The following is a 16738-nucleotide window of genomic DNA, read 5'->3' on the forward strand; positions in this document are numbered from 1 at the left end:
ATAAGTCGTAAGGTCAGTATTGCCTCACGTGTTACAACATTTCTACGGAATCCATACTGATCTTCGCCGAGGTCGGCTTCTACTAGTTTTTCCATTCGTCTATAAGTAATTCGCGTTAGTATTTTGCAGCTGTGACTTATTAAACTGATAGTTAGTTAATTTTCACATCTGTCAACACCTCCTTTCTTTGGGATTGGAATTATTATATTCTTCTTGAAGTCTGAGGGTATTTCGCCTGTTTCATACATCTTGCTCACCAGATGGTAGAGTTTTGTCAGGACTGGCTCTCCCAAGGCCGTCAATAGTTCTAATGGAATGTTGTCTACTCCCGGGACCGTGTTTCGACTCAGGTCTTTCAGTGCTCTGTCAAACTCTTCATGCAGTATCGTATCTCCCATTTCATCTTCATCTACATCCTCTTCCATTTCCATAATATTGTCCTCAAGTACATTGCCCTTGTATAGACCCTCTATATACTCCTTCCACATTTCTGCTCTCCCTCCTTTGCTTAGAACTGGGTTTCCATCTGAGCTCTTAATATTCATACAAGTGGCTCTCTTTTCTCCAAAGGTCTCTTTAATTTTCCTGTCGGCAGTATCTATCTTACCCCTAGTGAGATTAGCTTCTACATCCTTACATTTGTCCTCTAGCCATCCCTGCTTAGCCATTTTTGCCTGCTTCATTTACTGCGTTTTTATATTTTCTCCTTTCATCAATTAAATTCAATATTTCTTCTGTTACCCAAGGATTTCTACTAGCCCTCGTCTTTTTACCTACTTGATCCTCTGCTGCCTTCACTACTTCATCCCTCAGAGCTACCCATTCTTCTTCTACTGTATTTCCTTCCCCCATTCCTGTCAACTGTTCTTTTATGCTCTTCCTGAAACTCTGTACAACCTCTGGTTTAGTAAGTCTATCCAGGTCCCATCTCCTTAAATTCCCACCTTTTTGCAGTTTCTTCAGTTTTAATCTACAGTTCATAACCAATAGCTTATGGTCAGAAGTCCATATCTGCCCCTGGAAATGTCTTACAATTTAAAACCTGGTTCCTAAATCTCTGTCTTACCATTATACAATCTATCTGATACCTTCTAGTATCTCCAGGAGTCTTCCATGTACACAACCTTCTTTTATGATTCTTGAACCAAGTGTTAGCTATGATTAAGTTATGTTATGTGCAAAATTCTACCAGACGGGTTCCTCTTTCATTTCTCTCCCTCAATCCATATTCACCCACTATGTTTCCTTCTCTCTCTTTTCCTACTCTCGAATTCCAGTAACCCATGACTATTAAATTTTCGTCTCCCTTCACTGCCTGAATAATTTCTTTTATCTCATCATACATTTGATCAATTTCTTCATCATCTGCAGAGCTAGTTGGCATGTAAACTTGTACTACTGTAGTAGGCATGGGCTTCGTGTCTATCTTGGCCACAATAATGCGTTCACTATGCTGTTGGTAGTAGCTTACCCGCGCTCCTATTTTTTTATTCATTATTAAACCTACTGTTGCATTACCCGTATTTGATTTTGTATTTATAACCCTGTATTCACCTGAGCAAAAGTCTTGTTCCTTCTGGCACCGAACTTCACTAATTCCCACTGTATCTAACTTCAACTTATCCATTTCCCTTTTTAAATTTTCTAACCTACCTGCCCGATTAAGTGATCTGACATTCCACGCTCCGATCCGTAGAATGCCAGTTTTCTTTCTCCTGATAACGACATCCTCTTGAGTAGTCCCCGCCCGGAGATCCGAATGGGGGACTATTGTACCTCCGGAATATTTTATCCAAGAGGACGCCATCATCATTTAACCATACAGTAAAGCTGCATTTCCCTCGGGAAAAATTACGGCTGTAGTTTCCCCTTGCTTTCAGCCGTTCGCAGTACCAGCACAGCAAGGCCGTTTTGGTTAGTGTTGCAAGGCCAGATCAGTCAATCATCCAGACTGTTGCTCCTGCAACTACTGGAAAGGCTGCTGCCCCTCTTCAGGAACCACACGTTTGTCTGGCCTCTCAACAGATACCCCTCCGTTGTGGTTGCACATACGGTACGTCCATCTGTATCGCTGAGGCACACAAGCCTCCCCACCAACGTCAAGGTCCATGGTTCATGGGGGATAAGGAGGTCTTACTGTATTTATAATCAATTTAGTAAGGAATCAATTTAACCATATTGTAGCTTCTCTGAAATAAATGGTCTTTGATGTGTGACTTATATCGGTATCGATTGAATGTTATCAATTTGCGGGAACTCAAGGGCGATCTGTTTAATTGTTAAAAACCATTCAACGGCCAAGATCGCAAAAATATTTTTTATTTAAGACAACCAATTTCAAAAGACTACGCTGTCATCTTCAGGTCTTAAAATCTTTTGGTGTAAAACATGTTCATTTTATGCTGACCTCACGAACAAGTCGTCAAGTGGATAAAAATAGCATTGGCCATATTTTGCGTGAGGTGAGCGTAAAATGAACATGTTTTACAACAAAAAGATTTTAAGACCTGAAGATGACAGCATAGTCTGTTGAAACAGACTGTCTTGAATTAAAAGAATACTTTATGCATTCTTGGTTGCTGAATGTTTTTTTTATGTCGGTATCAATGACAATATAATTAGGCTGTTCTATAATTCAAAGATCAATAAAATGAATTATTAAACATCCTCTTCTATTGCAGAAGATCCCTGTCATCACTAGTTTGTGTCGCATTTAATGAAGTAGTCACACGATTTCTTCATTTACCCGACGTGATATCTTTGTGTCGCCTTTCGAAAGGTCCAATTACTTTCGAAATAAACGAACTGTTGTATTTCGAAGACGGTGGGGGGGCTTACAATGTGACAACATGAGAAAGTTATAGATAAGAAACGCTGCAGAGGCGGACAAAGACCAGAAACAATAAGACGCTAGAAGAGGTAGGTGGCGGCATGAAAGTAACTGACTGATGACAAAAAATAAATAAATAAATAAATAAATAATTTGAAGCAACTGTCAGATTTAAAGAACCAACAGGCTGATTCGTGCTTAAGTTCCAACTCGGTCTCACAATGTATACAAAGTTATTACCTGAAATCCTTAGCCCTTTATTTATCTGTTCTAATTAGAGAGCAAAGATTTCGGCCGAACTAACCATTTTCAAGATCCTAAAGAAAAAAAATAACGCTTAAGCATGGTTTCATTACCACGTCATTGAGAAGGATGTCAAAGATTTTAAGCGTGTGCCTACAATAGAGGAATTTATTTCACGAATATGCACATAATATTCAAATTTCATGTGCATCTGTACACAAATATTTCAGCTGATCGTGCGAGACTTATGGACTGCTTGCTAGTTAGCACAGAGAAAGAAAGGAACACCTACTCAGTTAATATTTCTATTTGGAATCTCTACTTTCGCTTATAGTGTGGCTGCAATCGAGGGCCCGAGAGTGAAGTATTTCTTACGTTTAATAAAAGAAAATACTTTTTCTGATGATCGAATGCTGCAACAATGCATTCACTACGCTAGTCAAGACAGACATGGAGCCCACACCCACCACACTAGTACAAGTTTATATGCTAACGAGCTGCGTAGGTGATGAAGACATTGAAGAAATGTACGACAAAATAAAAGAAATTATTGAGATTGTTAAGGGAGACGAAAATTTAATAGTGAAGTGGGTCTGGAATTCGGCAGTAGGAAAAGGAAGATAAAGAAAATAGTAGATGACATTGGACGGAGGAAAAGTAATGAATGAGGAAGCCTCCTGGTAGAGTTTTGCACAGAGCATAATTTAATTATCACTAACAGTTGGTTTAAGAACCTTAAAAGAAGGTTGTATATGTGGAAGAGATCTGGAGACACCAGAAAGTTTTAGATTGATTATATATTGGTAAGGCAGAGATTTAGGAACCAGATTTTAAATTGTAAGTAATTTCCAGGGGCAGATGTAGACCCTGCCCATGGTTTACCAGTTATGAGCTGCAGATTAAAAATGATGAAATTGGAAAATGGTGGTAAATTAAGGAGATGGGATCTGGCTAATTTGAAAGAACCTGAGGTTACTGAGAGTTTCAGTGAGAGCATTAGGCAACGATTGACAAGAACAGGGGAAAATATACAGCAAAAGAAGAATGGGTATCTAAGCGAGATGAAATAATGAAGGCAGCAGGAGACAAATAAAGTAGGTAAAAAGACGAGGGCTAGTAGAAATCTTTGGGATACACAAGAGATATTGACTTTAACTGATGAAAGGAAGAAATATAAAAATGCAGTAAATGAAACAGGCGAAAGGGAATACAAACGTTTGTTGTTGTTGTTGTGGTCTTCAGTCCTGAGACTGGTTTGATGCAGCTCTCCATGCTACTCTATCCTGTGCAAGCTTCTTCATCTCCCAGTACCTACTGCAACCTACATCCTTCTGAATCTGCTTAGTGTATGCATCTCTTGGTCTCCCCCTACGATTTTTACCCTCCACGCTGCCCTCCAATACTAAATTGGTGATCCCTTGATGCCTCAGAACATGTCCTACCAACCGATCCCTTCTTCTGGTCAAGTTGTGCCACAAACTCCTCTTCTCCCCAATCCTATTCAGTACCTCCTCATTAGTTATGTGATCTACCCATCTAATCTTCAGCATTCTTCTGTAGCACCACATTTCGAAAGCTTCTATTCTCTTCTTGTCCAAACTATTTATCGTCCATTTTTCACTTCCATACATGGCTACACTCCATACAAATACTTTCAGAAAAGACTTCCTGACACTTAAATCTATACTCGATGTTAACAAATTTCTCTTCTTCAGAAACGCTTTCCTTGCCATTGCCAGTCTACATTTTATATCCTCTCTACTTCGACCATCATCAGTTATTTTGCTCCCCAAATAGCAAAACTCCTTTACTACTTTAAGTGTCTCATTTCCTAATCTAATACCCTCAACATCACCCGACTTAATTCGACTACATTCCATTATCCTCGTTTTGCTTTTGTTGATGTTCATCTTATATCCTCCCTTCAGGACACCATCCATTTCGTTCAACTGCTCTTCCAAGTCCTTTGCTGTCTCTGACAAAATTACAATGTCATCGGGGAACCTCAAAGTTTTTATTTCTTCTCCATGGATTTTAATACCTACTCCGAATTTTTCTTTTGTTTCCTTTACTGCTTGCTCAATATACAGATTGAATAACATCGGGGACAGACTACAACCCTGTCTCACTCCCTTCCCAACCACTGCTTCCCTTTCATGCCCCTCGACTCTTATAACTGCCATCTGGTTTCTGTACAAATTGTAAATAGCCTTTCGCTCCCTGTATTTTACCCCTGCCACCTTTAGAATTTGAAAGAGAGTATTCCAGTCAACATTGTCAAAAGCTTTCTCTAAGTCTACAAATGCTAGAAATGTAGGTTTGCCTTGCCTTAATCTTTCTTCTAAGATAAGTCGTAAGGTCAGTATTGCCTCACGTGTTCCAACATTTCTACGGAATCAAACTGATCTTCCCCAAGGTCGGCTTCTACTAGTTTTTCCATTCGTCTGTAAAGAATTCGTGCTAGTATTTTGCAGCTGTGGCTTATTAAACTGATTGTTCGGTAATTCTCACATCTGTCAACACCTGCTTTCTTTGGGATTGGAATTATTATATTCTTCTTGAAGTCTGAGGGTATTTCGCCTGTTTCATACATCTTGCTCACCAGATGGTAGAGTTTTGTCAGGAGTGGCTCTCCCAAGGCCGTCAGTAGTTCCAATGGAATGTTGTCTACTCCGGGGGCCTTGTTTCGACGCAGGTCTTTCAGTGCTCTGTCAAACTCTTCACGCGGTATCGTATCTTCCATTTCATCTTCATCTACATCCTCTTCCATTTCCATAATATTGTCCTCAAGTACATCGCCCTTCTATAGACCCTCTATATACTCCTTCCACCTTTCTGCATTCCCTTCTTTGCTTAGAACTGGGTTTCCATCTGAGCTCTTGATGATCATACAAGTGGTTCTCTTATCTCCAAAGGTCTCTTTAATTTTCCTGTAGGCAGGATCTATCTTACCCCTAGTGAGATATGACTCTACATCCTTACATTTGTCCTCTAGCCATCCCTGCTTAGCCACTTTGCACTTCCTGTCGATCTCATTTTTGAGACGTTTGTATTCCTTTTTGCCTGCTTCATTTACTGCATTTTTATATTTTCTCCTTTCATCAATTAAATTCAATATTTCTTCTGTTACCCAAGGATTTGTACTAGCCCTCGTCTTTTTACCTACTTGATCCTCTGCTGCCTTCACTACTTCATCCCTCAAAGCTACCCATTCTTCTTCTACTGTATTTCTTTCCCCCATTCCTGTCAATTGTTCCCTTATGCTCTCCCTGAAACTCTGTACAACCTCTGGTTCTTTCAGTTTATCCAGGTCCCATCTCCTTAAATTCCCACGTTTAAAAAATGAAATTGTAAGGCTATGCAAAATTACTAAGCAGGAATGGCTAGAGGACAAATATAATGATTTAGAAGTATATTTCACTAGGGCAAAGATAGATACAGGCAAAAGGAAAATTAAAGAGGCCTTTGGGGAAAACAGAAGCAGCTGTATGAATATCGAGAGCTCAGGTGGTAAGTCAGTCCAAACAAAGAAGGGAAAACGGGAAGGTGGAAAGAGTATGTAGAGGGTCTGTAGAATGGAGATGAACTTAAAAGCAAAATTATGGAAGGGAAAATGGACGTAGATGAAGAGGAGATGGGAAATATGATACCGAGAGAAAAATTTGAAAAAGCACTGAAAGATCTAATTCCAAACAAGGCCCCGGCAGTAGACGATACTCCGTCAGACAGATAGTCTTCGGAGAGACAGCCATGACAATGGTGAAATACCCTAAGACTTCGAGAATAATGTAGTAATTCCAATTCCAAAGAAAAAAGTTGTTGACAGGCGTGTAAATTACCGAACTATCAGTTCAGTAAGTCACGGTTGCAAAATACTAACACGAATTCTTTAAAGGAGAACGGAAAAACTAGTAGAAGCCGACCCCGGGGAAGATCAGTTTGGATTCCAGAGAAATGCAATAACACGAGAGGCAATACTAATCCTACAACTTAACTTACAAGATAGGTGAAGGAAAGGCAAACCTGCGTTTATGAATTTATAGATTTGGAGAAGGTTTTTGACATTGTCGACTGGAATACTCTCCTTGATATTCTGAAAGCAGCAGGGTCAAATACAGTGAACGAAAGGCTATTTACAGATTGTACAGAAACCATACGCAGTTATAAGAGTCGAGGGGCATGAAAGGGCAGCAGTGGTTGAGAAGCGAGTGAGACAGGGTTGTAGCCTACTCTCGATGTTATTCATTCTGTACATTGAACAAGAAACAAGGAAACCAAATAAACATTGGGAGTTGGAACTAAAGTCCAGGGAGAAGAAGTAAAAACTGTGAGGTATATCGAAGACATGTAATTCTGTCAGAGACAGCCAAGGACTAGGAAGAGAATTTGAACGGGATTAAACACTGTTGTGAGAGGAGGATATAAGATGAACATCAAAGAAAGCAAAACAATAATAATGGAATGTGGAATAATTAAATCAGTCGATGCTCATGGAGTTAGATTAGGAAACGAGACACTTAAAGTACTAGATGAGATTTGCTATTTGGCCAGCAAAATAACTGATGATGACCGAAGTAGAGAGGGTATAAAATGTAGACTGGCAAGGGCAAGAAAATTATGCCTGAAGAAGAGATTTATGAACATCGAATATAGATTCAAGTATTAGGAAGTCTTCTCTGGAAGTATTTGTCTGGAATGTAGGCATGTGTGGAAGTGAAACATGGAAGATAAACAATTTAGACAAGAAGAGAATAGCAGCTTTTGGAATGTGGTGCTACAGAAGAATGTTGAAGATTAGTTGTGTAGATCACGTAACTAATAGAGAGGTACTGATTGGAATCGGGGAGACAAGAAATTTGTGGCAAAGATTGAGCAAAAGAAGGGATCGGTTGACAGGACACATTCTCAGAGATCTAGGGATCACGGTCGTCTAGGGAGACCACGAAATGAATACAGTAAGTAGACTCAGAAGGATGTAGGTTGCAGTAGTTATTCGGAGATGAAGGGGCTCGCACTGGATAGAGTAACGTGTAGAACTGCATCAAACCAGCCTCCGGACTGAAGACCACAGCAACACAACAACGATTATCAAATGGTCTCGTGTCGTAAACAGGCAACAGAAACGTTCAGAGGTGACTGTAGTTTTATTTGTGAATGCATCTTCGCCCGTACGGCTTTAACTATTGTCAGCTAACTCAGACAACGTGCTTTGTATGTGCGGCGATGTTGATAATAGCTAACTTCGGAGGTTTCTCTGACGAGGTTAATGAACAGGCAGAATTCGGCGAGGGCATACGCTAGCTTCCAGGAAGCTGTTTGGAGGGTATCATGGGGACACCGTTCCGGTTGCCCTCTGTGCGTTGCATGAGCTGAAGTGTGCTGATGCTTCTGCGCGAGCCACGATTTTCAATATTTTTTAATATGATTAGGGCGGAATAATAATGTTCCGAAGTACTCTTGCGCTATCAGGTGGTTGATTATAAAATCATAGGTGTGGTAGCCGCTTCGTGATAGCCACGTGTACATAAGCGTTCAGCTGGATAAGTCCATTTGTAAACTGTAGCTCGATCACACAGGAGAGTTTATCATGATAATTATTACGAGGGGTCAGACTTTCATTCAAAGCGCACAATCAATGACGCAGTTCGTCGTGTTCAGATAATGACCACACGCTAAGTATTTACACTGCGGTAACAAAAGTCATGGCACAGCTATGTTCACATATACAGATGGCGGTAGTATCGAATACACAAAGTATAAAAGGGCTGCGCATTGGCCGAGCTGTCATTTGCACTCAGGTGAGTCATGTGAAAAGATTTCCAATATGACTGGGACCGCGCGACCGGAATGAACAGACTTTGAACGCGAAATAGTAGTTGGGGATAGACGCGTGGGTCATTCCATTTCGGAAATCGTTGAGGAGTTCAGTATTCTGAGATCCGCAGTGTCGTCACCACATCAGTTGGTCTATAGACAACTGAACTACCATAACCTGGTTAGATGAGACCCGATTTCAATTGGTAAGAGCTGATGGGAGGGTCAGAACATGGCTCAGACGCTACGAGGCCGTGGAACCAAATTGTCAACAAGGCGCTGTGCAAACTGGAGGTGACCCCATAATGTTGTGGACTGTGTGTGTACTGACTGGGTTCTCTGGGGCAACTAAACCGATCATTGAGTGGAAATGATTATGTTAGGCTACTTAGAGGCATTTTGCAGCCATTCAACAACGGAATATTTATGGATGACAATGCAAAATGTCACAGGGCCATAATTGTCCGTGATTAGTTTGAAGATCACTCTGGATAATTCGAATGAATGGTTTGGATACCCAGATCGCCCTACAAGAATCCCATGGAACATTTATGGAATATAATTGAGAGGTCAGTTCGCGCACAAAATCCTGCACCGGCAAAACTTTTGCAAATATGGACGCAGTAGAGGCGGCATGGCTCAGTATTTCTGCCGGGGACTTATAACGATTTGTTGAGTCCACGCCACGTTGAGTTGCGAGAGGGTGAAAGGAGTTCCGACACGATATTAGGAGTTATGCCACGACTTTCGGGCCGGCCGGAGTGGCCAAGCGGTTCTAGGCGCTTCAGTCTGGAAGCGCGCGACCGCTACGGTCGCAGGTTCGAATCCTGCCTCGGGCATGGATGTTAGTTAAGTTTAAGTAGTTCTAAGTTATAGAGGACTGATGACCTCAGATGTTAAGTCCCATAGTGCTCAGAGCCATTTGAACCATTTTGAACGAATTTCGCCACCTCAGCATAATGTCATCTAAGTTAACTGATGGCCAATGATTGCTCGCCACGAATGTTACCAGGAAGTTGTTGTCTCATCTCCTTACTTCTGAAACAATAAACGTAAGTCATGTAGCAATTTTTAGACGAATATGTGTGTTGTTGTACCGGGTGGTTATAATTAAACTGCCGCTACTCACGGAGATCTAGTGTGAGCTCCAATTATCGTATGACAGCGAAACTTGGTAAATATGCCAATGCGTTAATGTGGAACAGATTTATGCTAAAAATGGTTCCAGTTTTGGCTTCTAGTTGAAAATATGGCGCTGTAGATGATTTCGTCGACGTCTGCGCTGCTCAGCTGAGCAACATGTGAAAATGGCAATCAATAATAATATCGACATTATGCCTTTCTGACTTGTTTGAACTTTTCTGCCCATGTTACTTTCCTGATGTGTTACGTATGGAAACATTTCTATAGGCCTTTCTTGCATTCACAGTCCCACATTTGCAGCTGGTGGCCGAAATTTGAACTAATATTTTTCCAGCGGTAATCAGTTCCACGTTAAGGCATTAGCATATCTACCACGTTCCGCTGCCATACGATAGTTACAACCCAAACTGGAACTCCTTGAGTTGCTGCACTTCAATTATAACCACCTGGCATTACCATGGTTTCTGTATTCCAGGCCCACCTCACCTAGTCGTAGCTTGTCTAAAGAGGCATGCGTTTGAGACTTACAATGTAACTGGGTCCCGTTAACGACGTTTCTGCTTTCTGTATTGAGCTTAAATGTTGTGATGAAGTAATCATTGGTTCACATTAATTTAGGACTTCACACTCCCAGTTTACTAGTGGAAAACCACCTTGCACAAATAAGCGCAAGAGATTGCACAGAAGCGTGAATTATTTCAGATACAACAGCAGGCGATTTTATTTTAGGTACTGTTGCAGAGCGGATCTCCCACTGCGGAAGCAATATTTTCAATTTAAGGACCAATAGGAGCAATTTATTTTGTGTGTTTTAAGGTAGGAGAATATATATTAAGTTCTTCGTAAGTTTAAAGTTGAATCATTAACTGTTCGATGCTTGGATTAATTTATGACGCAGATTTTGGATATATTGAGGGCTTGACCCACAGTGTTACATAATTTGAAGATGAAGAAAGTTACAGACGAAATTTCAGCATAAAAACATCTGCACTGAAAGTTTCAGCGTTCGTAACAATTTTGTTACAAAAGCGTTTAATTGCCAACATTTTTCCCAAGGAAGAGATTGATGGCAACAGGCGAAAGACTAACCACTTCATAAATGAAACACAAAAAACTTGCTTGAGATTACTCTCTCAGGCACGAGAAGCGTTCAAGATCGTTGGGAGCGTGTTAGTTCATCTTTAAAGAAGCACTTAGACCATCCCGGAAGTGCGATTTGGGAAGAGAAATACTCTGGATGTTTATCGTTGTTCAAAAGATGCAGAGACGACATCTGCGATTACAACAAAGTGTAGGCTTAACATTAAATATTACAGCGTTTAATTCCAAGGGAAGACTGTCCACTACTAACAGTGAATTTGTTCCCCATCTTCCTGGAGGAAATATCAGGAAAGCGTCTTGGAGTTTACCCAGTTCGTATGGCAGCGTGGCACTGATTGGTGTGTAGAAAACCGGCCGATATCCCCTTTTACAGTGTAACTTAAACAGATGTTGCCATCAGTGGAGATGCGAGGCGCGCTCCAGTTGGGATAGAAAGTGACAGAGAGAGAGCGAAGGCGGGAGAGATGGAGAGCGAGCGAGAGAGAGGGAGAGAGGGAGAGGAGAAGGAGGTGGGGGGGCTGAGAATAGTGGAGCAAGGAGAGCGACGGCGAATCATCTTGTTGATCGCGTAGCGACGGAGCGCGTATCGACAGCTGTGTGCTGTCCCACGCATTAGTAACGGTCGCGACGTGACGACCAACTTCGATAGATCGATACGCCTTTCAGCGGGGCTCCCCCGCCTCAGGTCATTACAACCGCCGCTGGCGCCGGCGCCGCCGCAGCTGCCGCAGACATCCATTTCCATCATTGCCGAGGATCGGGGAGCACTCGGTCGTCGCCCGCCATTGTCGCTGGCGAACGCGTGATTGAAAGGCTCCAGCCGGTAGCTCCAGCTTCAGGTATGCGATTGTCAACTACACGCGTGCGCCGCGTCTTCCTTTCCGGGGGCTGCACATCGATGCGTGCGTCAAAGGCTCCGGAGTGGGAATATACGCTCGCACGTGCTTTCTTTCTCCAGCGCTACCTGTCAGCGCGCGCGCTTTGCCGGCACTGGAGGGGTCCGGGCATTCAGACATCGGTCCCCGCGTCCTGTGCGGGCGGTCCTCGGTGGATTTTACTCCATTACCGTTTATTACAGTTTTCCATTTGGAGCCGAGCGAGCGGCGAAAAACCTGGGAGGGTGTCCGCTTAGCGGAAGACAGTCCTTACGAACAAAAAGGTATTGATATTGTATCCAAGAGTGAGAAAGGAGGGATGTGAAAAAAAAGAAGAAAAGAAAAAGGGAGGCAGGTTTCAGTTCTCTCGGAGGTCTAAGCAACTCTCGAGCAAAAAAAGTAATCACTTCTTCGACGGAAGTAACTCATCTGATGAGAAGTACTGTCGTTTGAAACACGCCGTATTTTGTCAAACTGGCGTTCCGTAAGAGAAGTGCATTACCAGAAGGGATTAGGAGCGGAAACGCAACGAGTGTAACTCTGCGTTACGTTAGACAACATTTCTTTACACAGATCCTACGTATGCAAATATTTCGTCCTTCTTTCTTCCAAGCTGATGAAGAAAGTGGTGCATTTATCTGCTATTTGTGGATAAAAATACTTTTAGCTGTATTTACTGATGTTAAATATAATACACATACAATTGCGAACCTCAAGCGCTTTATCATCAGCAGGCACTTTTGTTTGACTAAAGCGACACCCGCTCTCACGAGCAGCCTGTATACGTGGACATGCAATTCAGTCCTATTTATGTCCCCAACTGACATACTATATCGGGCCACATTACCCGACATCGGATGTTGTGCAACTCTCGACTTAATCCAGTAAAAGTGGCTCACGATGAAGCGTATCGATTACATATACTGTGGTGTCACCGCCAGACACCACACTTGCTAGGTGGTAGCTTAAATCGGCCGCGGTCCATTAGTACATGTCGGACCCATGTGTCGTCACTGTCAGGATCGCAGACCGAGCGCCACCACAAGGCAGGTCTCGAGAGACGTACTAGCACTCGCCCCAGTTGTACGACGACGTTGCTAGCGACTACACTGACGAAGCCTTTCTCTCATTTGCCGAGAGACAGTTAGAATAGCCTTCAGCTAAGTTAATGGCTACGACCTAGCAAGGCGCCATTAGTTACTTCATGAATCTAAAGAGTCTCACTTGTATCATAAATAATGCTGTATACCAAAGGACGATATAAAAGTTAAGTGTTCTAGTAGCTACGTTCTTTTCTTTATCACATTCATCATGTATCCTGTTCCAGACTTCGCGCCAGTCGGCGTGTGTGTACGTGTGCCCTTTCGGCTACCCGTCTCTGTGGACTGGCTGCCTTGTTAGTCCACTACATTGGCGACGAGTCTAAAAAGGGACTTTAGCGTTCGTATTGCACTAATTTGCTTGTGTCATGGCTTCGCCATATTCTCCAGTTGTACTGTCCGAATTTTATCGCTTGCAGAATCAGCAGACGCAGGCCTTATTGGATGCCCTTGGACAGCTCGTCCAGGGTCAACGTGCGCTGCAAAGCGATGCGGCCGCCGCCGCTTCATCGCTACCGCAGCCACAACATGCCGTTGCACCCTCGTTTCGTAGCTTTGATGCAGCTATTGAAACGTGGACGGAGTGGTCGCGACAATTTGGATTTCATCTCGCCGCCTACAGAATTCAAGGTAATGAGCGGCAGCCGTTTTTGCTTTCGTGTGTAGGTGTGTCCACCTACCGTGTGATAGTGAAATTGTTTCCCCGGCGCGACGTAGCAACTCTGTCATACGAAGAAATTTTGTCTGCTTTAGATGCCTATTTCAAAGAAACAGTAAATGTCGTTGCAAAAAGGTATACGTTCTTTCGTACAAAACGTACGGCCGGTCAGACTAATAGGGAGTGGGTTGCAACTTTGCAAGGACTTACTAGGGATTGTGCATTTGAATGTGACTGTGGACTCCCTTATTCAGATACTATGGTGCATGATGCAATAGCACAGAACATTTCTGATGTTCGCATACGGGAACAGATTTTGAAACTAGTTAATCCCTCCCTTCAACAAGTGATAGACATATTGGATAGGCAAGACACACTTGACTTTGCTCAGGACTCATTTGCAACTTCGCCAGCAGTGTGTCACATTAACCGGCCCGCCGGGCGCGCAGCACGGGACGCTAACCGGCCCTCGCGCACGTCCGCGCAGCTGCAGCCTAGCTCGCAAACACGTGTGCCGCGTAAGCATGCCAATGCAGTTCTAAAATCATGCCCGTGGTGTGCAACTAGACATTCACGTGAGAATTGCCCGTCACGCCAGGCTATTTGCTTTTTCTGTAACAAGAAAGGACATGTTCAAAGTGTTTGCCAGAAAAAGCTCAGATCAGACAATCACAACCATTCCAGGCCCTTTGCTTCACGCTGGAATCGAATCAAGGACACACAGGCTCGGGAACCTTCGCCCATGGACATTCATGTAGTTAGTGCCACTCCGCCCAGTGTTCCTCTCGCTAACAGTGACTGTGTTCGTCCCACAAAGAGTGTGCGTCGACGTCGACGCAAATCCCGTCACATCGCACATGATTCTGTACCAGTGTCTGTTCACATTGCACAAAACAGTTGCTCTTGTCGTCAGCAGGACAATAAACTTTTTGTAGCTTTGGACTTTGCCGGACAAGTGATACCGTTCCTGCTCGATACCGGAGCTGCAGTTTCATTGCTCAATCACGCCACGTACAAACAACTGGGCGCACCTCCGTTGCATGCCGCAAATGTTCATCTCACGAGTTATTCAGGACAGAGTATCCCTGTGTTAGGACAGTGCAGCCTTCTTGCAACATACAAAGGGACAAACAAAACTTGTGTCTTTTTACATTCTTCGTTCTCCTTCGGCAGTGAACTTGTTTGGTTTAGATTTATTTCAGTTGTTTAACTTGTCTATCGTAAATCAGGTCCTATCAGTGAACCAGACTGTGCCTTCAGCCAGTGTTTCTAGTCTATGTGCAGAATTTGCAGACATTTTTGCACCGGGCCTTGGTTGCGCTAAGAACTATGAAGCACATTTGGGACAGAAAGTAAACGCGCAACCGAACTTTTTCCGAGCGCGCAATGTTCCCCACGCATTGCATTATGAGGTCGCCAACCGCTACGATATCTTGTATCGGTCCACTGCTAAGCACGGTAACGCCGATTCGTTGTCCCGTTTGCCTGTTGCTGAGGATAAAGCATTCGATTCTTCCGAACTTGGTTGCATGTTCATTGATTCGGAAACCGATGATGTGGTCGAATTGTTTCCGATTGATTTTCGTCGTGTAGCTACAGCCACAGCTGCTGACCCTGTCCTTGCTACTGTTTTGCGTTTTGTTGCTACGCAATGGCCCTTGTCGAAGTCACGGATCGAGGATCCGCTGGTTCGCCGATTTTTTGCTCACAAGGAGAGATTTTTTGTACGACGTGGTGTTTTGTTGTTGCGTTCTGATAATGATCAGTCCAGAGTAGTGGTCCCGCGTTCGTTACAGTCCTCTGTCTTATGGCTCCTTCACCACGGACATTGGGGTATAGTGCGCACGAAACAACTTGCTCGTCAGCACTGTACTTGGTTCGGAATCGATGCTGCGATTACGAATATGTGCTCTTCTTGCATGGCGTGTGCCGAACAACAATCCGCGCCGCTGCGGAAATTCTTTGCATGGCCGAAAGCCACTTCCCCTTAGCAACGCTTGCACATAGATTTTGCTGGTCCATTCTGGAATGCTCGATGGTTGGTTGTGGTCGATTCTTTCAGTCATTTTCCTTTCGTTGTCCGGATGTCTTCCACGACGTCATCTGCCACCATCCAAGCGTTATCTGCTATCTTTTGCATTGAAGGTCTTCCGCAGACTATTGTTTCCGACAATGGCCCACAATTCCTGTCCGCAGAATTTCAGTCATTCTGCACGGCCAATGGTATTCAACATCTGACATCCGCGCCGTTTTCGCCTCAGTCAAACGGTGCCGCTGAACGATTGGTCCGGACTTTCAAGTCACATATGTTGAAGTTGAAAGAGTCGCATTCTCGGGAGGACGCGTTATTGCTCTTTTTGTCCTCGTATCGCTCTCAGCCCCGCGATGGTCGCTCGCCGGCTGAGTTGCTCCATGGTCGTCCTCATCGAACCTTGATGTCTTTGCTGCATCCGCCGCATCAGGTTCCTGTGCAGCGGCAGACTCCTGATTTTGCTCCTGGCGACGTTGTCTTCTATCGCAACTATCGACGTTCACGGCGTTGGCTCGCAGGGCGCATTCTTCGCTGCCTCGGCCGTGCTATGTATCTGGTTTTGGGGGCCTCTGGTGAGGTGCGTCGGCATCTCAATCAGCTGCGCCTCTGTCGTCGCCTGGGTTCTGCCGTTCCCCGTCTGCTTTCAGCGATGGTGCCGTCCGGTCAGCGCCCTGGGGACCCATCTACTGGCTCGCCTCATCCCCAGGTGTTACCGACACTGCCTTCCGTTTTGCCTCATGGCGTCGCGCCGCCGCCGCAGCCGTCGCCGCCTCCCTGGGTCACGCGCCGCCGATCGCTTCCCGTGTCCAGAAGTCCTCCGCCATGGAACTCTTGCCCGCTCCGGACCAGATGTCGTCTTCGCCCGTCGGGTGCTCCGACCAAATGGGGGTCGACCTTTCGGCCCCTCCTGTCCCATTACGGGCGCATACACCGCATGTTGAC

Source organism: Schistocerca nitens, chromosome 9, assembly GCF_023898315.1.
Source record: "Schistocerca nitens isolate TAMUIC-IGC-003100 chromosome 9, iqSchNite1.1, whole genome shotgun sequence".
NCBI lineage: Eukaryota > Metazoa > Arthropoda > Insecta > Orthoptera > Acrididae > Schistocerca > Schistocerca nitens.